We start from the raw sequence: 25,305 nt of genomic DNA on the forward strand, positions 1-25,305 counted from the left end.
AGCCACCATTTCCCCTGGATGGTGTAAGTCATCCATCTGGCAAGCCTACCGAGCCCTAAAGGCAGGGTGCAATATGTAACACAGTCAGGTCATATACTTTGCATGTCCTGACAGTAAAACACATTTTGACTGTGGAAGGACTTGGTCTCCCAATTGGGGAGTATAGGGTTACACACTGATCCCCTATGCTGTGCTAACTCCTTAACGGTGCGACTAAAGATGACACCTCAAGGCATCAAACTTGTACATTAAGCCAGACTTGAATCTCAAGTCGAAACTTATCTAACTTGTTGCAGTGTGCAGCTTGAGCAAAGCTGGCACTCTGCTGCACTTATAAAGCTTGCTCCTTCCGGGGCACACATGGAGCCTGACTCACAAGACAGCTTTCTGTCCTCCTGGAGAGACATGCCAATGTCTCTCAGGAAGGTGAACAACAAGGCTATTGTAGGCCAGGGAGGTGATCGCTCCCTCCTGCAGGAAGCCACTTAGGTGTTAGAATCAAAAGGAAGACTTAAAAAGAGAAGTCACCTTTGAAGGGCAGATGTGTAACATCAAGGGGGAGGGCTGCCCCATTGTTGAGGTAGACAGGCTGGCAGGGGAGGCAGCGAAGGGAAACCAGTTGCCAAACTGGTTTTTCCAAGGGTGTGTAGTCCTGAGGTAGCCACACCAAGAGGTGGACTAGGGAGGTCTGAACACAGAGGGGTCTCACCATTTGGGAGTGAGCAGAATGGAGCATCCTGGATAGCCAGATGCCACACGCTACAGAAAGTGTTCACCAGGTGGGAGGGAACCTGGTGTCCCATTGTCTACCAATTGCATCCTCCCCTGAGGGCACTTTCCGAGCATAAAGAGTGCAACCCTGGCGCCCAGACGTCAGATCTCAACTGACTTGGAAGAAGGACTTAAGAAGGACTGCCCTGCTGCACCGAGGGAGCAGTAAGTAGAAGCTGCACCAATGAGTACTGCACCTGTTAGCTAGCACAGAAAGGGACTGTGCCTGCCATGTCGTGCTCTAGGAGAAGAGGTCTACAGAGCAAAATCAGGCCAAGAGAACTCCAAGGGCAAACTTACTGGCCTCCTGTTCACAGCATAGGGACACAACAACTAAAGAAGCCTGCTGGGGCAAGATGAAGTTGGTAGCCTAAAGTCTTCAAGCCACTGCAAATGTGCAGCACCCAGAGTCCAATAACTGATGCACAGAGTTGCACCCAAGTTTGGACCCTCAGAAGGCAAGTTATCAACCCAGGAAGAATTGGCCTGTGACTGCGAAAACAGGCGACTGGTAGACCAGTGGCGAGTGAACTTCAGCCAGACCGGTGAAGATTCAGTGGGATGTTATGTTATGTTATTTAAATTTATATCTAGGCGCAACAGCCAGGGGAGTGGAACTTACCGATTAAAAAGCCAGGTTTTAAGAGATTTACGAAAGAGTGTGAGGTTCATCTGTGTACGAAGTGACAGCGGAAGAGCATTCCACAGAACAGGGCACAAATATGAAAAAGAACGCCCACCCATGCAGGACAGTCTGATCTTTGGCACCTGAAATTTAGCCTGAGTAGTGGATCTGAGAGTACGGGAAGGTAAAGAGAGATGGACTAAATTTTGCACATACATAGGAGACATGCCGTGCTTAATTCTGAACATATAGTTCAGAACTTTAAACTTTATTCGATTCTCAACTCTTAACCAATGAAGATCTCTCAGGGAAGCGGAAATAGAGGCTGTTCTAGGAGTTCGGCTGAGCAATCTACCCGCGGAGTTGTGTACTCTCTGAAGCTTTCGTATGACTATCTTTATTAGCTCCAAGATGGAGGATGTTACAGTAGTCCAGTCTAGATGTGACAAGAGCCTGGACTACGGTTCTCTGAGTAGGGCTAGGGAGCATCCACACGATTTTTCTCAGCCACTTTAGAATGGTGAAGCATGTTGCAGCAACCTTCGTGGCTTGATGACGCATAGATAATGAGTCGTCAATAATAAAGCCAAGGTTGCAAACATGATGAGAAGGCTGCGGTACTGCATCCATTTCTGTGGGCCAGTGTTGTGGACCCCAGAGCTCTTTGTCTTTTCCCAGTACCAAGACCTCAATTTTTTCACCATTCAGCTTGAGAAAATTGCCATGCATCCAAGATGCCACTTTGCTCAGCCCAGCCCGAAGAGCAGAAGGCTCTGACTTTTTTTTCCCTGCAGAAAGTGAAAAAATAATCTGAGTGTCATCGGCGTATGAAAATAACAACAACCCAGCTCCTTCAACAATCGTTGCCAGGGTCTAACATAAATGTTAAACAACAAAGGACTAAGAATGGACCCCTGGGGGACTCCATACGGGGATGAATGAGTCTTGGAATTTGATGCAGAAGAGAAGACCTGAAACGTACGGTCAGTGATAAAAGAGGCTAACCAGCTAAGTGCAGAACTAGTAACCCCTATAGATTGGAAAGCATTTATCAGCACGGCATGGGACACCGTATCAAAGGCTGCACTTGGCTTGTTCGCAGTTGAGTGAAATTGCTTTGATTTATTATTTCTTGTAATATTTATATCTCCAGAACCCTTCGGTTGATCTTTGTAATTCTATTGTCTAAATTCTTTAAAAATATAAAGTCATTTTTTATAAATTGGTGTCAGATTTCATGACAGTTGTGTCAATTTTTTTTACAATTGTTTTGGTGCTATTTAGATGCTTAACGCTTGATCCTCTGTACAAGCCCTGCTGCTCAGTGCTACAGCTACCCAGGGTTGAGCTAAGGGTTTTACAGATAAAACCTACTGGACCTAAAGGGCTAGGTACATGTATTACACAGTGAGGTCACACAACCACACCATTTAATACGCCCCATTCCCTCATATTGGTGCATATCGGTGGGATCCAGAACTTGTGTTTATCAGAACTATACTGTTGTTGAAGTTAAGACCTCTGAGAATCTGCATAAGTAGACACCTAGAAAAGAAGTTCTTGCTCCCAAAATTTATTTTTTGTGGACATTGTTGTACTCCACAGTACGGTCTCCAAAGAGTTGCAAGAACTTTCCCAAAAAGTGGAGGAGTTTGAAAAAGTTTTGAAACGTTTTTGAACAAAGCCAGGAGTCCCTTCTTCAGCAAATGAGACATGGAGATTGACTTGCCAAATCTGTCCTCATAAAAAAGGGAGGATCTGAGGGCATATTGTGCAGATGGAAAAATAGTCATGGGAACAAAAGTCAAGAACATGTTACTTACCTTAGATAAGTCTTTTTCTGGTGGATATAGTATATATCTGCAGATTACTCACCTTTTTAATACCCCATGCGTCAGCATTTCAAAGAAACGATCTTGATAGCTCTCCCACATCGACAGGGGCCTCTGTATCCACATGGCTCGGCACACTGCACAGCGTGACATCCCTTGAACTATAGGAATCCCCCATCAGTATGCGGATGTCAGTTTCCATCCATTTTTTACGTGTTTTCGGGTCGAGAGAATGGAAGAAACATCACAAATGCAATTACAGATTCTTAACTGTAAATCAAAGATTTACAAATGAAAACCCATACATGTATTAAATACACAGACTACTTAATTTGGTATATGCAGACAAGAAATGGGGAGGTGGGAGGGTCGGGTGAGGAATCTGTCATTGGATACTGTATCAACCAGAAAAAGCGACACCGAAGGCAAGTAACTTGTTCTCCTAACGGATACATTTACCTGTGGGCGCCGCACCTTTTGAATAGAGTAACCAAGCAGTCCCCCACTCTGAGATGGGTGCATGTCCGCCTATGCAAAAAAATCCTGCAAAACAGAATGAGTGAAGTGACCGTCCCTCCTCACTTCGAAAAGTGTGAAGGGAGGCCCAAGTTGCTGCCTTACAAGTATCTGCCACAGGGAGTCCTCTAGCTGTGACAGAGGTAGAAGATTGAGCTCTAGTGCAGTGAGCACAAATACCTTCTGGAGGTTCTTTGTGTGCTATGGCGTAGCAGATCTTAATACAAAGGACAATCCATCTTGACAGAGTCCTTTTGTAAACCTGCCTTTCCTTTCATTTTGCCTAAGTAGGCTACAAAAAGCTGGTCATCCAGTCTAAAATGATGTGTTCAGTCCACATAGAAACTGACAACTCTTTTGGGGTCCAATCAATGAAGTCTCTTCTCTAGTTGAATGAGCGGAGGATAGAAATTGAAAAGGGTGATTAACTGACCCAAATGGAAAGGAGTTGACCCTTTCGGCAGGAAGGCAGCCCTGGTTCTCAGAGCGAACTTAACAGCAAAGAAAGTTATGAAGGGAGGCATAACACTTAAGGCCTGTAACTCACTAACCCATGTTGCAGACGATATGGCAAAAATATAAATTGTCTTAAATGTACGAAATCTCAAGGGACAACTATGTAAAGGTTCAAATGGAGAACACGTTAGATAAGTGAGAACTTAATTAAGATCCCACTGATGCAAGATGTATGGAGTGGGAGGTTATTTATTTATAAGTCACTTACAGAACCTTAAAACAATAGCAGACTTAAACCGAGAAGGTTGATCTGGTAAACAGATAAAAGCTGAAAGGGGAGACAAATAGCCTTTACCCATGGCAAATGCACAGCTTTGATGAACCAAAAAGAGAGCAAAATGTAAAATATCAGCAAAATGAGCCTTTTGTAGGATCTAAAGAATAACCAGTTAACAAATCAAATTTAGACCATCAGCCAGCATAAACAGGCTTAGTGAAGTGTCTTCTGCATGATAAAGAAAAACCATCCACCACATCAGGGGGAAGTGAAAAGGAATTCAAATTGCCCCGTTCAATCCCCAGGCCTGTAGGTGCAGAGTCTCGAGGTGGGGATGTAAAACATGTTTTTCCAAAACACAAGAGGAAGTGAAGAGGTGTTGACAGAATCACCCTCCGGTCAGATATGCACAAACAAAAGGATTCTATCAATGTGTAGTTGCTAGAAATTTTTATATTTGGTTTTGTGAATAGTTGAATAATTGACTCTCTCTTAAGGTGGTAAAGATGAGAGCACAATGTGCTTGTTAAAATACCCCTCACACACTAAAAAAATCCAATAGTGTCATGCTTCATCATTGGGGTCTTCCCGTCCCTCTACGGGGCGGGGCGTGCTACGACCTGACGGACTACGCGGGAGCACTAGTAATGTGACAAGGCTATGTGATAGTGCAAGGTGAGTGGTGTCAGTGAAGTGTAGGGACCTAGTAATGTGTGGGAAATAAAAAAGCTAAAAATCCTCTGGCTAGTGGAAAAAAACAATTTATTCACTTCCCTAGCTGGGGACGTTAAGAAGGGGGTTTTGGGGTAGAGCGAATAGCTACTACCTGGTCTACATGTTTCGTAAGCAGTCCCCTACTGCTTACTCGTCAGGACCTTCTAGTGGCCCCTACTAGAAATTAGCTCAGTTGCTAAGTATAGTAAGTCTGTCGTCCTAAAAACTAGCAGTAAAAATCAACTGTTAGTTTTAGCTTCAGGGCATGAGCTGGCCCAAGGGAAGCAAAAAAAGTATCAAAAGTGATGACCTAAAGTGGTCTCTGTAAGAAAAGAGGGAAAAAAGAGAGAAGCACAAATCTTTACCATTGTAACTGCGATTTGTCTATAGACACAACATATAAGTAGCGCCACAAGTCCCACTGGTCATTCATGTTTTGCCCATTTCATAAAGAATGTATTTAAAACTTTATGGACAGAGTGATGGTTCAATCTGCCATCCCCTGCACGTTCGTTTCTGTTCCGAACATATTGTTGCCCCCCATGATTGAGGCAGATTCATATTAACTCACACACACATTCATAACTCGATGCACACATCGGCACCACACGAGGTTAAAAAGAGAGACCCGTTTTTTTCATTTCGCAACCGATAATAATGTCTTCTGTTTCAATACCAAAAGAAGTAGTCATTAAAAACCCCATGACGCACACACAGATTGTTATATAGATTGCCATACATACTGCTGAGGCGGTTAGGATATGCCTCATGAGCTGACAGTCGGTAGGTGTGTCACCGCGGTAATCTGGAAGGAAAGAAAACCGCGCCCATAGCGTCAAAACACACACACATATTTCAATGTTATCCCCTGTCTCTTAGACCAGGTGTTTAGAGACCTTTGGCAAAGTCTAGTACTTACAATAGCCGCGTAAGGGTACTACCTGACTTCTACCCGTCCTGCCGCTCTGGAGAGTGCTCGTGTCTGGAGACCGGTAAACATTTAAGCTTCCCTGAGCGCTGGTCACGCGTTAGAAGACTAGCGCGCTGACCTAAGATGGCCGCCCCAGATGGAACACGGGGTGTGCAATGTCGGAAGTCTGTCTTCAATGTCTATTCCGTTGGTCAATAAGCATTTTGCCTGAATTGAGAATGTTATTATTATCTACAAAATTGAGCTCAAAGGTCCTGCTTGTTAGTTTATATTATTAGACCCTTTTCCTAATAATGCGAGAAGGCTCACACAGGGACCATCACAACGATGCTGCCAGCTGCTTAAAGTCCCGAGGGGTCACTAAGGTAGTTCTTGGTGGCATTAGTCCAGAATATTTTACAATGTCACTGGAAAATTATTTAGTATCCATTGAATCACGGTAGCGGCTATTAACCAGGTACTGAGTGCCACTACCAATTTAAATCAATTTCTTAGTAGCTAAGGTTAAGTGAATCACAGACAATTTTGTCCTTCATTGGTCTCTACAGGGTGAGCAAAGATTGTGTGTGTGGCCCAGGGGGGTGGTGCTTAGCAAAAGGGGAATAGGATGGTCTACAGCTGACCCCACGGTATTTCATCGTTCAACCCATATTTGTTTGACTGGACACGAAAAACCCATCTTTGTTCCTTTTCCAGTAGGTATTTCTCGTGGTCAATCTGCTCGATCACTGTCCAGGCTATGTCCTCAGGTTTGTGCCCACTTTCAAGGAAGTGGTTGGTTAGTTTCGTGCTTGACTTTTTGCACTTGATAGTACTTTTGTGTTCGCCTATTCTTATTTTTACAGCCCTGCTTGTCATGCCAATATACTCGAGATTGCAAGGGCAGGTGATCATGTAGACGACATTCGAACTGTTACAGTTGCTGAAGCTTCTCTGCTCCCATGTAGTTCCATTTTTGAAAGTCAATTTTTTGCTTTTCTTGGTAAGACAGCATACCTTGCATCCACCACATGGGTAGTGTCCTTGAACAAAGCTGGAGTTACCTGGGGTCTTAGCCTCCTTCGGTCTGGTATGTACCAGTATGTCCCTTACACTTTGAGCTCTTTTGTGAGAGAACATGGGTTTCGGGATGTCGAGACCGCCACTATTCAGAATTTTCCAATTCTTGTTAATGATTTTGGTAACTTGGTCAGAGTTAGTGTTATATGTAGTGATACATATTGGTCTCTGTATTTCCACTTTTTTTACTTTCTCTTCGAGCAGGCTCTCTCTGCAGTTGTTCCTGGCTCTTTTGTATGCTTGATTGATGATCCTTTGAGGGTAGTTCCTCTTTTGTAGCTTCTTTCGTAGATCGTTGGACTGGGATTTGAAATTGTCAATTTCAGTACAATTCCTACGTAGTCGCAAGAACTGTCCATAGGGTAGATTGTCCCTCAGATGTCTCGGGTGGAAGCTTTGGTACATTAAAAGGCAGTTCTTTGAGGTGCTCTTAAAGTGTGTGGTTGTCATTAGTCTGCCATGTTTTGGAAAGATATTCAAGTCCAGAAATACCAGGTTAGTATTGGTAGTGACACTGGTAAATTTGAGGAACTCATCTTGATAGTTTAACCACGTGAGGAACTGCTGAGCAGTCTTGTCATCTCCATCCCAGATGATGAGGATATCATCTATGTACCTCTTCCAGGTCAGGATCTTTGATCGGAAAGGGTTGATGGCATTCAGTATTTTTGTTTCCTCAAGGTGGTGAACATAGAGACCAGCTATGCTGGGAGCAAATGTGCTTCCCATGCTGGTCCCATGCTTTTGAAGATGGAGGGTGCCGTTGTGTTCAAAAAAGTTATCTTTTAGTGCCAGTGAACAGCACTCCATCACTACGTTTCGTGGGGTTTGGTACTCCCAGTCATCAGTGAAGAGAACATCTTCGATAATTGCCAGCGTTTCATTGTGGGGCAAGCTGGTGTACAAACTTTCTACATCACAGCTGATTAACAGCTGTGTGTTGGGATCAAATGACACTTCCTCGAGTAGATTCAGCACATCCTTGGTATCTCTAAGGTAGGTAGATGTTTTTTGTACCATGGGTCTTAGAAATGCGTCCGCAAATCTAGAGACTGGTTCAAGGACCGACCCGATCCCCGATACGATGGGTCTTCCTGGGGGGTTTTCCAGGTCCTTATGAATCTTAGGTAAGATGTATAGGTAGGGGGTTCTAGGGTTCTTTTGACATACAAACTCCCCTTCTTTGTTGGTGATCCAATTATGGGACAGTGCCTCTTTAACCATCGTTTTGATTTTGGTAGCTATTCTCTCCGTGGGGTTTGTTGGTAGGATCTCATAGTTTCTTTCAGGGGCAACAATATGTTCGGAACAGAAACGAACGTGCAGGGGATGGCAGATTGAACCATCACTCTGTCCATAAAGTTTTAAATACATTCTTTATGAAATGGGCAAAACATGAATGACCAGTGGGACTTGTGGCGCTACTTATATGTTGTGTCTATAGACAAATCGCAGTTACAATGGTAAAGATTTGTGCTTCTCTCTTTTTTCCCTCTTTTCTTACAGAGACCACTTTAGGTCATCACTTTTGATACTTTTTTTGCTTCCCTTGGGCCAGCTCATGCCCTGAAGCTAAAACTAACAGTTGATTTTTACTGCTAGTTTTTAGGACGACAGGCTTACTATACTTAGCAACTGAGCTAATTTCTAGTAGGGGCCACTAGAAGGTCCTGACGAGTAAGCAGTAGGGGACTGCTTACGAAACATGTAGACCAGGTAGTAGCTATTCGCTCTACCCCAAAACCCCCTTCTTAACGTCCCCAGCTAGGGAAGTGAATAAATTGTTTTTTTCCACTAGCCAGAGGATTTTTAGCTTTTTTATTTCCCACACATTACTAGGTCCCTACACTTCACTGACACCACTCACCTTGCACTATCACATAGCCTTGTCACATTACTAGTGCTCCCGCGTAGTCCGTCAGGTCGTAGCACGCCCCGCCCCGTAGAGGGACGGGAAGACCCCAATGATGAAGCATGACACTATTGGATTTTTTTAGTGTGTGAGGGGTATTTTAACAAGCACATTGTGCTCTCATCTTTACCACCTTAAGAGAGAGTCAATTATTCAACTATTCACAAAACCAAATATAAAAATTTCTAGCAACTACACATTGATAGAATCCTTTTGTTTGTGCATATCTGACCGGAGGGTGATTCTGTCAACACCTCTTCACTTCCTCTTGTGTTTTGGAATTACTGGCAGCGTGCAGCTGCGGAAGTCTACAAGGACTCATTTATCCACATCACTTTGTGATTCTGCACTCCGAGGTATTTCACACAGGGAGGATAGAGGGTTTCCCGTTTTTCTGGCATAAAAATGGCCGACCTAGGCCTCGCATTTACCGAGGATGAGATTTCCAATCTAATGGCCACTTTAGGGACTTTTGAAGGATTGAATTCCGGGTGCCCCACCACTAAAAATAGTGACTGGGATGAACTGGAAGAACTGAGGAGAACCCAAATCAAAACTGCCATCCATGGGCTACTTATGTCCGAGTACCTGAAGGTTAACACTGCTCCAGCGGGTCTTGTGGTTCGGAATGAACCATTCATATTTCTGGAGGACAAGATTTTCAAAATTGACTGGTCTAAAATTTCGTGGAGATGCACACGAGATTGGATCGTCTTGATCATTAAGACGGCAAGCAGACTAGCGAGTGATTTGAAAGTAGAGATACAAGCTATTGAAATACGTCTCAAAAGCTACGAATCCCCAGCTAATTTAAAGAAATATCTTGATGAGTTAAATAAAACACTGAATGATTTTGAAATAACCCTCAAAGACAGCAAATATGAGAAACTCAAAAAAGACACCAGTAGGTGGAGTAAAGAGAGGATCTACCCCTACATTAAAGACAATTATAAACCATCGAGTGATAATGTTTCAAATGATGATTCATCAGAAGCAGGATCAAGCAGCTCCAATTCAAGTGGCAACAAAAGCCCAAGGTACCAGGGCACACGAAGAAACTTCCGACGACCCAACCATCATGGCATGCGGGGATGGAACAGCTACCCCCAGCAAATGATGTACCCTCCGCAACAATATGGCCCACCACCTTTTCAACATCCTAATGGCCCTTTCCCACCATGGGGATACCAACAAGATTATGGGTATTTTGAAAATTCGGCTCCTTTTTTAGGGGCACGCCGAGGACAGAACAAAGGGAGGAACCGGAGAGGCAACTCCGTACACTGGGAAACCGAAGAAGAAGGAACCCCGAGAGTGGCAACCAGGAGTATGACAGGGGCATCGAAGAACCAGAAATGAGCCTAGTTGTAAACCTAACAGGTACAGATTTATCTGCTTCACAGAAAAGTGTACTAGAAAAAGGGGTAGGATATGTCCCTACTGCCAACATGGACAAGTTCCACTTGTGTAAAGAAATCCAGGAATTCATAAGGAGAATCAAACTGCAGGTCTTCTTCAAAGATAAACAAGACAACAATGAACAAGGTGACAAAGGGCTAAGGCCACGATCCATATTCACCCCCATGAACAATACACTCCCCATCGAACTTCTGACCTTCGAAAAGGCGGTTATGAAGGATCTCGAAGCCCTCGACCCTATGCAGAAAAGAGTCTTTCAAAATGTTTCTAATGATGAACGACAAGCACTTCGTGAATTAAGCAACAAAAAAGAAGTGGTCATAAAACCAGCGGACAAGGGGGGGGCCACTGTGTTGTTGAACAAAGAACAATATGACAGAGAATGCGCGAGGTTACTCCAAGATGAAAGAAACTATGAGATCCTACCAACAAACCCCACGGAGAGAATAGCTACCAAAATCAAAACGATGGTTGAAGAGGCACTGTCCCATAATTAGATCACCAACAAAGAAGGGGAGTTTTTATGTCAAAAGAACCCTAGAACCCCCTACCTATACATCTTACCTAAGATTCATAAGGACCTGGAAAACCCCCCAGGAAGACCCATCGTATCGGGGATCGGGTCGGTCCTTGAACCAGTCTCTAGATTTGCGGACGCATTTCTAAGACCCATGGTACAAAAAACATCTACCTACCTTAGAGATACCAAGGATGTGCTGAATCTACTCGAGGAAGTGTCATTTGATCCCAACACACAGCTGTTAATCAGCTGTGATGTAGAAAGTTTGTACACCAGCTTGCCCCACAATGAAACGCTGGCAATTATCGAAGATGTTCTCTTCACTGATGACTGGGAGTACCAAACCCCACGAAACGTAGTGATGGAGTGCTGTTCACTGGCACTAAAAGATAACTTTTTTGAACACAACGGCACCCTCCATCTTCAAAAGCATGGGACCAGCATGGGAAGCACATTTGCTCCCAGCATAGCTGGTCTCTATGTTCACCACCTTGAGGAAACAAAAATACTGAATGCCATCAACCCTTTCCGATCAAAGATCCTGACCTGGAAGAGGTACATAGATGATATCCTCATCATCTGGGATGGAGATGACAAGACTGCTCAGCAGTTCCTCACGTGGTTAAACTATCAAGATGAGTTCCTCAAATTTACCAGTGTCACTACCAATACTAACCTGGTATTTCTGGACTTGAATATCTTTCCAAAACATGGCAGACTAATGACAACCACACACTTTAAGAGCACCTCAAAGAACTGCCTTTTAATGTACCAAAGCTTCCACCCGAGACATCTGAGGGACAATCTACCCTATGGACAGTTCTTGCGACTACGTAGGAATTGTACTGAAATTGACAATTTCAAATCCCAGTCCAACGATCTACGAAAGAAGCTACAAAAGAGGAACTACCCTCAAAGGATCATCAATCAAGCATACAAAAGAGCCAGGAACAACTGCAGAGAGAGCCTGCTCGAAGAGAAAGTAAAAAAAGTGGAAATACAGAGACCAATATGTATCACTACATATAACACTAACTCTGACCAAGTTACCAAAATCATTAACAAGAATTGGAAAATTCTGAATAGTGGCGGTCTCGACATCCCGAAACCCATGTTCTCTCACAAAAGAGCTCAAAGTGCAAGGGACATACTGGTACATACCAGACCGAAGGAGGCTAAGACCCCAGGTAACTCCAGCTTTGTTCAAGGACACTACCCATGTGGTGGATGCAAGGTATGCTGTCTTACCAAGAAAAGCAAAAAATTGACTTTCAAAAATGGAACTACATGGGAGCAGAGAAGCTTCAGCAACTGTAACAGTTCGAATGTCGTCTACATGATCACCTGCCCTTGCAATCTCGAGTATATTGGCATGACAAGCAGGGCTGTAAAAATAAGAATAGGCGAACACAAAAGTACTATCAAGTGCAAAAAGTCAAGCACGAAACTAACCAACCACTTCCTTGAAAGTGGGCACAAACCTGAGGACATAGCCTGGACAGTGATCGAGCAGATTGACCACGAGAAATACCTACTGGAAAAGGAACAAAGATGGGTTTTTCGTGTCCAGTCAAACAAATATGGGTTGAACGATGAAATACCGTGGGGTCAGCTGTAGACCATCCTATTCCCCTTTTGCTAAGCACCACCCCCCTGGGCCACACACACAATCTTTGCTCACCCTGTAGAGACCAATGAAGGACAAAATTGTCTGTGATTCACTTAACCTTAGCTACTAAGAAATTGATTTAAATTGGTAGTGGCACTCAGTACCTGGTTAATAGCCGCTACCGTGATTCAATGGATACTAAATAATTTTCCAGTGACATTGTAAAATATTCTGGACTAATGCCACCAAGAACTACCTTAGTGACCCCTCGGGACTTTAAGCAGCTGGCAGCATCGTTGTGATGGTCCCTGTGTGAGCCTTCTCGCATTATTAGGAAAAGGGTCTAATAATATAAACTAACAAGCAGGACCTTTGAGCTCAATTTTGTAGATAATAATAACATTCTCAATTCAGGCAAAATGCTTATTGACCAACGGAATAGACATTGAAGACAGACTTCCGACATTGCACACCCCGTGTTCCATCTGGGGCGGCCATCTTAGGTCAGCGCGCTAGTCTTCTAACGCGTGACCAGCGCTCAGGGAAGCTTAAATGTTTACCGGTCTCCAGACACGAGCACTCTCCAGAGCGGCAGGACGGGTAGAAGTAAGGTAGTACCCTTACGCGGCTATTGTAAGTACTAGACTTTGCCAAAGGTCTCTAAACACCTGGTCTAAGAGACAGGGGATAACATTGAAATATGTGTGTGTGTTTTGACGCTATGGGCGCGGTTTTCTTTCCTTCCAGATTACCGCGGTGACACACCTACCGACTGTCAGCTCATGAGGCATATCCTAACCGCCTCAGCAGTATGTATGGCAATCTATATAACAATCTGTGTGTGCGTCATGGGGTTTTTAATGACTACTTCTTTTGGTATTGAAACAGAAGACATTATTATCGGTTGCGAAATGAAAAAAACGGGTCTCTCTTTTTAACCTCGTGTGGTGCCGATGTGTGCATCGAGTTATGAATGTGTGTGTGAGTTAATATGAATCCGCCTCAATCATGGGGGGCAACAATATGTTCGGAACAGAAACGAACGTGCAGGGGATGGCAGATTGAACCATCACTCTGTCCATAAAGTTTTAAATACATTCTTTATGAAATGGGCAAAACATGAATGACCAGTGGGACTTGTGGCGCTACTTATATGTTGTGTCTATAGACAAATCGCAGTTACAATGGTAAAGATTTGTGCTTCTCTCTTTTTTCCCTCTTTTCTTACAGAGACCACTTTAGGTCATCACTTTTGATACTTTTTTTGCTTCCCTTGGGCCAGCTCATGCCCTGAAGCTAAAACTAACAGTTGATTTTTACTGCTAGTTTTTAGGACGACAGGCTTACTATACTTAGCAACTGAGCTAATTTCTAGTAGGGGCCACTAGAAGGTCCTGACGAGTAAGCAGTAGGGGACTGCTTACGAAACATGTAGACCAGGTAGTAGCTATTCGCTCTACCCCAAAACCCCCTTCTTAACGTCCCCAGCTAGGGAAGTGAATAAATTGTTTTTTTCCACTAGCCAGAGGATTTTTAGCTTTTTTATTTCCCACACATTACTAGGTCCCTACACTTCACTGACACCACTCACCTTGCACTATCACATAGCCTTGTCACATTACTAGTGCTCCCGCGTAGTCCGTCAGGTCGTAGCACGCCCCGCCCCGTAGAGGGACGGGAAGACCCCAATGATGAAGCATGACACTATTGGATTTTTTTAGTGTGTGAGGGGTATTTTAACAAGCACATTGTGCTCTCATCTTTACCACCTTAAGAGAGAGTCAATTATTCAACTATTCACAAAACCAAATATAAAAATTTCTAGCAACTACACATTGATAGAATCCTTTTGTTTGCGCGGATGTAAAACATGTCCCTGTGTGAGGAGATCTGCCCTGAGAGGAAGACGGAGTGGAGGGCATAGGGAGACGTGAAGGTAGTCTGTGTACCAAGCCCTTCGTGGCCAATCTGGGGCCATTCAGATAACTTGGGCCCGGTCGAGGCAAATCTTCCTCAGTACCAGAGCAATCAAGGGTATGGGGGGGGGGATACATAAAACAGCTGGGAGCTCCAGTTCAATTGAAATGCGTCCTCCAATACCGCCTACACCGGATACTGGAGGCTGCATAAGTACAAGCAGTGCACATTCTCTTGAGTGGGGAAAAAGTTCCGTCTGAGGAGTCCCCCATAACCGCAAAATGTGCAGAACCACTTCTGGATGGAAATGCCGAAAGACTTTCAGCAAGCACACTCATAACTCCTGCCTTTTCTGCAAAGAGGATACAACCCTACCCCTCTCCTTGCTTGTTGATGAACAACACTGCAGTGGTTGTATGCCAAGACTTGCACTGACAGACAGCAAATGAAAGACTGAAAAGCCTTGAAAGCTAGACATATCACATGCAATTCTAACAGATTTATATGAAACAACTGCTCCTGTGGAGACCAAAGTCATCTTATCTCCAGATCCCCCAGATGAGCTCCCCACTCTAGAACAGAGGCATCCGCTAGAACTGTGGCCACCGAAGGAGAAAAGTGAAACTGCTTCCCTTGAGATAGAGTGCTGGATACCCCCACTACTGTGTCTCTGGAGAGCTTGACAGACTCTGATCCCTGTTGTGTTGAAACCGCTTCATGCAGAGGTACCACTGGAAGGCACTCATGTGCCAGTGGGCATGTTTGACCAACAGAATGCAGAAGGCTAACAGACTTAACAGGCACAAGACCTTCTGGACTGGAACCATTGCTTCATTCTGAAACATCGTAATCATAGCCTGAATGTCCAGAATCCTCCTCTGAGGAGGGAAGGCTAGACTCACCAAAGTGTCCAGTACTGCCCCTATAAACAGGGTGTGCTGAGAGGGCTCTAGGTAAGATTTGGGCATGTTAATGGAACAACCCAGGTTGAACAACCACTAAGTCGTCAACCGCAAGTGATGTAACACCAACTCCAAAGACTTGGCCTTCGATGAGCCAATCGTCCAGGTAAGGAAATACTGGTATTCCCAAACTTCTGAGATAAATGCAGCTACTGCCATCACCTTCGTGGAGACTCGAGTTGCAGAAGCAAGACCAAACAGGAGGACGAAAAGCTGATACTGTTGAGACCCCACAGTGAAGCAGAGATACTTCCCGTGCAACTGTAAAATAGGGATGCGAAAGTAGGCATCCTACAAGTTAATGACACCATCCAGTCTTCTTTCTCAAGCACAAGAAGCATCTGAGAGTCAGCATCATGAACTTTTCCTGCTTAAGAAACCAGTTAAACATCCTGATGTCTGGGATCGGACACAAACAATAGTCTTTGGGAATCAGGAAATACCGTGAGTAGCATCCCTGACCTCATTCCTGCTCTGGGACCAACTTCTCTGCATCCTTTTGAAGTAATGATTGGACCTCCTGCTGGAGGAGCTGAAGATGGTCTGTGGAAAGGAAATTCTGTTGGGGCAGAAAGGGAGGGGCATATTCCTGGAAGGGTAGCCATAACTCTTTCCCCCAAATATTTAAAACTCACTGATCCGATGTTATGGACCTCCGCTATTGTAGAAACGTGGATGCTCGTACTCCCACAGGTAAAGCATTCTCTGATATAGGAAAACTAGGGATGCTTTCCTGTGATATTCGCAGAGTAAGAGGAGCAATATAGGGGAAGTGGAACTGCTTGTTGTCTACCCCTCCCACGCCCCTTGTAACTTCTATAGAGTGGACTGGATGCCTGCTGCTATGATCTACGAAAAGTAAAGGTTCTAGCAAAACTCAAAAATCTCAAACTGTCTATAGTCCTTGGGCTGAGATTGAAGGCCCAAAGAACGATCTGTCACCTTTCTCTCTTTAAACCGTTCCAGGGCAGAATCTGCTTTCACACCAAACAGCCGACCCCTATCAAAGGACAAGTCCATCAGAGGATTCTGTACATCCTGAGAAAATCCAGAATCCCTCATTCTGAGAAAATCCAGAACCCCTCACCCATGAGTGCCTTATAGTAGTAATCTAAGAGCCAATTGCTATAGCCACAGAATCAGCAGTATCCAGACCCAACTGTATAACCTGATGGGCTGCAACTTGGCCATCACTCAAAAGTTCAGAAAAATGGCCCTGAATATCATCAGGCAGTTTCGGAACAATAGACTTGGCAGAATCCAACAAAGCATGTATGTAGCGACCCAACAGGCAGGTTACGTTGGGTGAAAAGACACAAAGAGCGGATCCCCTGAAGCTGGCTTATACCTCCTAGCTTTTGTCCCGGAAACACCAGAGGTCACCATAGGCTTCTGCCAAAAGCCCAAAATTGGCTCAGTTAGGGCCTCATTGAAAGTCAACAAAAGGTTCAGACGGAGAGGATCCCCAGGTATTGGTGTCAATTGATTTGGCCAAAGCCTTCGACATTGTCAGCTGGGGGTACCTATTGGAGGTGCTCCGGCTGGTGGGAGTGGGGCCCGTCTTTTGTAATTGGATCCGGATCCTGTATGGGGCACCCAGGGCCAGGGTTAGACTTGGGTCGGCCCGCTCGGAGGACTGGCCTTTAGGTAAGGACACTCGACAGGGGTATCCCCTATCACCGCTCCTTTTCGCCCTGGCGATTGAGCCACTGGCGGTCTCTATTCGCACGGAGATGGCACAATGGGGAGTCAAAGTAGGGGATACGGTAAATCTGATATCCCTGTATGCCGACGACGCTTTGTTTTACCGGACGTCCCCAAGGGAATCGCTGCCTGTTCTATTGAGACTTTTAGACCGCTTTGGTGCGGCTTCTGGACTGCGCCTCAACCCTGAGAAGTCCCTGATCTTTCCTTTGGCGGGCTGTGCGGAGGACCCGCGCCTGGGTCTCCCGCACCTGGGGCTCCGCTGGGAATTGGAGGCCTTCCGATTCCTGGGAATCCAGGTGGCTGTCTCTGATGCACTGTCCCTGGCCCGGAACGCTGAGCGGGTGCTCCACTCCCTGCAGCAGTCTGTGTCCTTTTGGAACACGCTCCCACTTTCCCTAATGGGGAGGCTGGCTGTTGCCAAGATGGTGACGTTGCCATGGATCTTATACGTCCTGCAAAATACCTTATGCCCGCTCCCCCCACGTATATTTCGCACGCTCAACACGCTACTCACTTCCTTACTCTGGGCAGGCAAACGCAGCAGAGTCACCCTGCACACGGTTGTCCGGAGCAGGGAGGGAGGGGGCCTAGAGGCCCTGAGATTCGATCTATACTACTATGCGGCACAACTTCTGCCGGCTGCCCGGTGGTTCGCGGGCATTGATAATTGGGAATTACGCCTCCTGGCGGGCAGGGCGGACGAGAGGGAGCTACAGGTGGCTCTGATTCGAGGTAGAGGAGCAGATGAGAATCTGCCGTACGTAGTCCGACACGCGGCGGGAGTATGGCAGCAGTTTGTCGAGAGGGTCCTACGGCGGGCCCCCCTTCATAGGCAGCTACCGGTGTGGATATTGGCACCCGTGACATTGATGGAGGAACACATGTCTTTCCGGGACTGGCGGGAGGGCGGATGAGAGACTTTGGCAGACCTTTATCCGGACGATTCTTTTGTGACCATTGAGCGGGCTACGGAAGCATTCGGACTGTCTGGGGGACAGTACCTGCACTATAGAGGACTCCAGGAGATGGCAAGGGCGACCTGGCCGCAATAACCGGATGCGCCTCCATTATCCCACACCCTGAACATCCTTCTATCTTGCGGCAGGGGACGGCGGCTGATTACGTTGTTGTACTCGGCCAGGAGACGGGACTCCACCCCGCCGGTTTCACCATCCTGGGCGGCCTGGGAGATGGATTTGGGGGTTACCCTTGAGCCAGGGCAACGCAAACGTATAGGAAACTTAACACGTAAGGTGTCGTGCAATGCGCGATTTAAACTGATCCATTTCAATTTCCTGCATCGCACTTACATGACCCCGGTCTCCCTGCACCGTATCTCTGTGGATACACCGGCCACCTGTCCTAGGTGTGGCGCGGTAGATGCCGGATTTTTACACCTGGCTTGGGAGTGCCCGCAGGTTGGGGACTTCTGGAGGGAAGCAGTGGAATACAGTCGAAAGGTCACGGGCCTCCAGATTACGTTGACCCCGCTTCACTGTTTGTTGGCCCTGGTCCCCAAACCCAAAAAGAGGAACTTATCATATAAAATGCTGCAGTTACTACTGGTGTTAGCGCGACGACGGGTGGCTATCACCTGGATGGGACAAAGGGCCCCTGTGATATCAACGAGGCTGAGGGATGTCAGGGAATGGACCTTAGCTGAATAAACACACATGCAGCGCACGCGCAGGGATGAGAGGCTACAGGAGGACTTGCTTGCATGGAGGCTGATGTGCGCTGTGGGGTCGTCCTGTGATGACTCTGATGCCACCAGTGCTGAATTGTTCACCCCTGAGGTGTCGGACTCTGAGAGAGGGGATGTAGGGAGGAGGGGGGGGGGGGAATAGTGCCCTGTCGGCAACGCACGTGTTCCTCATCGTATTTATATTGGTGATTTGCTTCGCATTCCAGAAACTTGCTTACATTGTGATGAACCAGAAGGCCACAACGCGATGCTCCTGTACGTCCCAGCTCCTTGACCTTACTGTGGGCCTGCTCTTGTCCCTTGTCTACACTGACGGTTGCTAGGATTTGCAATCCTGTTTATGACCTTTCACCCTGAAGAAGTCCGGCAACGGACGAAACGCGTCGGCTATTTGCAACTATCAAAAAAAAGAAAAGAAAGAATAAAAAATGAATAAAAGAAAGAAAATCAAAGTCACAAGATTGTGTGTATTCTGTGTACGCTTGGGAAAACTAATACTCTGTTTATCTGTATGTTCTTTCTCAACAACTGTTTTGCAATGGTGCTTAACTCTTGAAGGGTGCTGTCCAATTTCAAAAATCAGTTTTCCTGGTTGATAGGTTGCCTATCCTCCCTAAGGCCCGTGTGGGGATCACGTGTCTGGACCTAGCACCTTCTGTTTCTATATAACACACGGTACTTCAATAGTAGTGCAGATTGTTCCTTTTATTCCCTGTTCTCTTGTCACATACATTGTGATATCTGTGCCTGCATGGGCCGTACGTGGGTTGACGAACTGTGTACACACGTTTTCTCTAATGATGCCAATTGTGGGGGGGTACTGTTTTGTTGATGTATGCCAAAAATAAAGGTTTTTTTAAAAAAAACAAAGGTTCAGACGACAATAAAGAAGAATGATGCACTTTGGTCAGTAAATTCGACTTGAGCTCTGTAGTATGAAGAGGTAACAAAATTTCTGCCGCCTTCCAGTTAAATGTAAGGTAAGAAGTGACTTCTGGCAGTGGAATATCATTTGGGGACAATAACTCCAATTCTGAAGACGTGTCCAAACCACTTGCCTCCCCCAACCCTTCAAAGTCGGAGTCTAGTAAGGGCACAATCTCACCCTGTTTAACTCCTTGAGGATCCTTTTCCACAAACAAATACTGCCCTCTTCAAGAAATCTTTGAGCCTCTATTCTTGATCTTTGATGAGACACCAGTAACTGAGATGGATAGGTGACAGAAGGCACCGAAGTGTAAGCTTGTGAAGCAGGAATGGAGCCAGACAGGCCCAGAGAAGGCATGAGCAGCATCAGCAATACCTCAACAGGTGGCATTGATAAAGGAGATAGACTTTTTCCTTGAAATATCACTCTGTGCCAAAGTCAACCAGGAAATCTACTGATAACGTTTCAGTGGAATGCTGGCACATGGGGCATTTGAAAGGAGAGGATTCCGCAGGAAAATGTATTAATCAGAAACTTTCTTTGATTAACACCCTGAGAGCCTGGGAAGAGGCTAACAGGGTACCTGAAAGCCTGAGGAAGGAATTACTTCAAGGTAGGGGAATGAAGAGGAGCTGGAGGACAATCACAGCCTGTTGAGTGGAGACAGTGGGGCTGGTAGAAACTTGCACCTCCTTGGAGGGCCCAGGAAGATCTCCAGGGCCCAAAGTCTGGCTGTCTCTGAACACAGCCAGCAATCCATACAGGAGAGCATGGCATCTCTGAGAGAAGAGGGTCATAGTTCAGGGTAAAAGAAAGTTGGCCCTGGAGAAAAAGAGGGCAGGCTGTCACACTCCCCCACCAGTATACTCAACTTCCAGTCTGTCATGCTGTTCATCAGTGATTGGATGAACGGCAGCCATCTGAAATTAAACCTGGACAAGACTGAACTTGTCGTCACTGGTTGCACTCCCAGTCCCTGGTCCCCTAACTTTTGGCCTCCCTCCCTGGGCACCTTCCCCTCACCTTCCCCCTCTGTAAAAAACCTTAGGGATTTCACTCAATAAACAACTCACCCCCCATTCTCAGATTAGTTCTGTTGTCTCTTCTTGTTTCTTTGCTCTCCGCACCATACGGAAAATCTCCCGGTTCTTTTCTGTCCCTGCCCTTAATTTGATGGCGATGGTTCTGTCCCGGCTGGACTACGGGAATATTGTATATAATGGCGCTCCTGCATATGTCTTACATCGCCTTCAGTTAGTCCAAAATCAGGCCGCCCACCTGATTTATGGACTGCGCAGATTCCATCACATCACCCCCCTACTCCAATTTCTGCATTGGCTGCCTATTAAGGAACGGGCTCTCTTTAAATTGGGCTGCATTACATTTCAGGCTTTGGCGGGAACTGCCCCTGAGTTCATCTCCTCCGACATTAGCACTTATTGCCCGAACAGAGAACTCCGCTCCTCCACTAAATTTTTTCTTTCTGCCCCCGGTTCAAGAAAAAGAAATCTGGGGGCCTGAAATTCACTGTCCTTGCTCCCACTTTCTGGAACTCCCTCCCCCTTCACATTAAATCTATTCCTTCCTACCTCGAATTCCGCAGGGCACTTAAGACCTTCCTCTTTTCTCACGCCTTCCCACCTCAGTAATTCCGCCCCCCAGCCACGGGTTAAGCATCCTCCAAGCGCCAAGAAACCGCGTGGTATACGTGCGCTATACAAATTTCTATAAATTCAAATTCAAATTTGGAGCCCAGAGAAGATGTCAGCAGCAGTGAAGGTGTTGATGGGGTGACCCTGCTGCAAGGTTGCCCAAAGGGTTTGTCCTTAGTTATGTTCCAGGGGATGACATTGAAAAGTGATTGGCATCATACAAAAGAGCTCTCAAGATAAGGAAGGTGGGGACAGAACACTGGGGAACAAATCTGTGTGCGTTTGTACCAGGGGTTGACAGATATAGGCTACTCACACTAGAGGAGGAAGTTGCTGAATCCTACACCCACATAGAGGCAGCCTTTGTTGAGTTTTTTAGGTTAACTCAGAGTATAGGCTGAAGCTAGGATCCCTTCAGAGAGGTAACACACAAACACCGGAAGACTTTGTTGACACCTCAGTTAAGGCACTAGATGGGTGGATTAAAGGAAACAAAGTGATACATTTAAGGCTCTCTACAGTCTGTTATTTAAGGAGCACATTTTAACAAATTGTCATTCAAAAAAGTTGCAACAGCAACTGGTGTATGCTAAGCTGCCTAGCCCCATGGAATTGGCCATGATAGCTGACAGGTGGGTAGGAACCTGTCCTAAAAAAAGACCATGGGTGGTGTGCAGAAGAAAAGTGGTCAGGTCCCCTTGTCAAGGGAATAGATGAAAAGAAAGATAGCCTTGAAGGGTCCTCAAAAGTAACCCAAGGAAGGGAGTCCCGAGCCACATCCCAGTCAAAGTGGAAGGGGTATCTGGGAAAGAAGTTTGACCTCTTGAAGGCAGGGATGTGCTTGGACTGTAACCAGCCAGGGCACAAAAGACTTGGTTTTGCTTTAAATGCTTGACGGAACAGGCTGGCTATTTACTCCCTCCGTGGAGTTTTCGAACTTTTGTACAATTCGCCCCTGGGATATACCACATCCTCTTCTGTATCAATATACTTCAGAGTTAACCATCTTGTGGATGCCATACAAATGGTATACATTTGTTTGGATCTACTACATGAATAGATGTTTTGCTGAATTGTTTTGGACGCTCTTATAATCATTGTCCTGTCCTGATGATGATCATTTAATTAGATTATGGTCAAAACGCTGTTGACGCATATATGTGGTCGCAATTGAAGAGGACACACTTTCCATTTTGTGTTGTTTCTGCTTTGTCCTGAACTTCCTATTTTGTGTAAATCTTTTCCTCAGCTACGTATTTAACTACACCATGTATTGTTTATTTTGCCGTTTGTGTACAGTGTTGAGCGCCATTGTCCTAAATGTTACAGGATTTAACTATTGATTCTCGTCAATAACATTTCTATGAATTGTATTTACTTATACATGGGTTCTTTATAGTCTAATGTTTTTGCTTTCTCTTATGTCTATGATTTTTTCTTTTCTTTGATTAATATTCTTTGTTGTATGTATTGTGCTAACTTGAACCCTTGTTAGGATTCTAGTATTGTTTGCGCCTGATTCGGGTTTCAGGGCTGCCCCTGTTAATAATTATTTCAGCAAACCAAGCCACAAACTTGCCCCAACGGCAGGCGTACACAGTCTTTGCTGATGGTCGCCTGGCTGCCAGTATACCTTCACAGATTTCCAAGGGAAGATCAAAAACGGTCACTGCTCAATCACTGTGTATGAAGGTGAAGCACATACAGGTTCAGATGTTGAACTCTGCCCTGTTGTGACAGGAGATCCCTCTGAAAGGGCAGACTGAAGGGAAGACCAATGCTCCTGCTCAGGAGTACGGGATACCATACTCTCTATGTCCAATCCGGAGTCACAAGGATGCTTTGGGCCTGGTCAGTCCTGATCTTCAGAACTCAAGGCAGGAGTGGTATCAGCGGGAAGGCATACACCAGTCCTGAACCCCACTTGAGACAAAACGCTCTCCAAGCAATAATAACCTTGGAAACTCCAACGTGAGGAAGTGCTGGCATTGCGTGTTCTTGGATGTGGCGAATAGAACTAAACAAAACTCTCCCCAGTCGCGGAAGAAACCTTGCACCACCTCTAGATAAGTCATTTGTGATCCGTTAGGCACCGATGGCAAAGTTTGTCCAGCCTAGCTTTCAGACAACCCACCAGGTGTTGTATGAAAAGGAAAATGTCTTGATGTTCTAGCCATGTCCAGAGATGCAGAGTCCCTTGAAACAGGTTCCCCACCCCACCTGTTTGCTTGAATAACAAATGCTGGTGGAGTTGGCCATAAACAGCTGAACCTACGTCCTCTTGAAGTAGAGTAGGAAGGCTTTCAATATCAGGCGGATTGCTCTCAGCTCCAACAAGTTGATGTGAAGCTGAGACTCCACCCGAGACCAGAGAGCTCTGATATCCACCTCTCAAAGATGGCCGCCACAGCCCAGAAGGGATGCATGTGTCACTACTGTGAAGTCTAGGTAGGGAAGGGAGCGGGGTTTGCCACTAACTCAATTGAGGTTCGTCAGTCACCACTGCAAGTCTTTTGAATATTTGGACCAGGTTGGAGAGATTCCTTGATAAATGTAAAAATTTAAATCCAGTGTGAGAAGTTGGCCTGGTATATGATGTTCACTATTCTAGTGAGCACCTTGCACCAGTCCAAACAACCCTTATGGTGATGGTTGTAAAGTCAACCTTATAGACCAGCTATCCTAGTGGTAGCATGGACAAAAGCAGTCTTAGGCTTAACTCAAGAGGGCATGTGAAGCCAGCTGTTTTACCATATGCAATCCCATTAATACCAAATGAAAGGACACCACACAGGTTATATATTCAAAATATATATGTATTTATTTCTAAATAGATCCCCTTATCTCTTTATGAGCACAGGAGCACCAGCATATAACAAATTACTTAATATAACAAACAAAAGTTGCACAAATATGGATAGGCCCTGGTGGCCCGTAAAACAATATACTAAAATAGTGATACAAGAACCACGTCACGAACAATGGTAAGGCTTAGGGCCTTGGGAATCGCTGGGGCTACACTGGAATAACAGTTAGGAAGTAGGAGGCCCACAGGATGCGGGTGCAGTGTCTAAATGCACATGCGTGCACCTATTGAAGTCAATGGGTGCGTAAAGTTAGAAAGTTGCAGATTTGGAAGTCTTCCGACTGGACTAGAACTTAACCACTTAAAACTAGGACACTAGGGATGTAAACCTCTACAGGAGCACCGCAGTACTCACGTTACCTCACCCACAGGAAGCAGATGCATAGGTGTCAAAGTGTGTCGGGTTTCATCGTGGAGTTCTATGGAGCCTTGGAGAAAAGATCCTGCAGGCGACCAGGAGAGAAGAGTCCGGTTGGATCCAAGGGTGGATCGAAGATGTAGAGTACCTGAAAGCAGAGGGGCAGAGTCTGGGTCACTAGCCAGTGACCAGGAAGGAACTAGGAAGGAACCAGGCGATGTCGGGTTGCGATCAGGTGATGTCGTGAAGCTAGTCTCTGCTGCCACGTGGACCAGGAGGTGTCGACGACGACCAGGTGCTGGACACGGACTGTCCCACGAAGGCTCTCGCTGTCAGCGGTGTCGGTTCTCGATTCTGAGTCAACAGGCCTTGGCAAATGCAACCCACGGAGGAATCGAAGATGGCTTCTGGATCAGACCAGCAAGGTCTGATGGGCTGTTCCTTTTCAGGGGAGCAAGGGCCAGTCTGGAGCAACCAGACCAGCGTTGGAAAATCAAAGGTTCGTCGTCTCAAGGGGCCGCTAGCCAACGGGCAAGTGACCGGACAGACGCGTCGAGCGGGAAAATGCA

At 45.8% G+C, this 25,305-nt stretch overlaps 1 protein-coding gene across 1 annotated transcript in view; it reads right to left on the bottom strand.

Moving 5' to 3' along the window:
- PIP4K2C (phosphatidylinositol-5-phosphate 4-kinase type 2 gamma) overlaps positions 1 to 25,305 on the bottom strand; it is a 400,711-nt gene that overhangs the window by 294,626 nt on the left and 80,780 nt on the right. The window lies entirely within an intron of this gene.

Source organism: Lissotriton helveticus, chromosome 1_1 (assembly GCF_964261635.1).
Source record: "Lissotriton helveticus chromosome 1_1, aLisHel1.1, whole genome shotgun sequence".
NCBI lineage: Eukaryota > Metazoa > Chordata > Amphibia > Caudata > Salamandridae > Lissotriton > Lissotriton helveticus.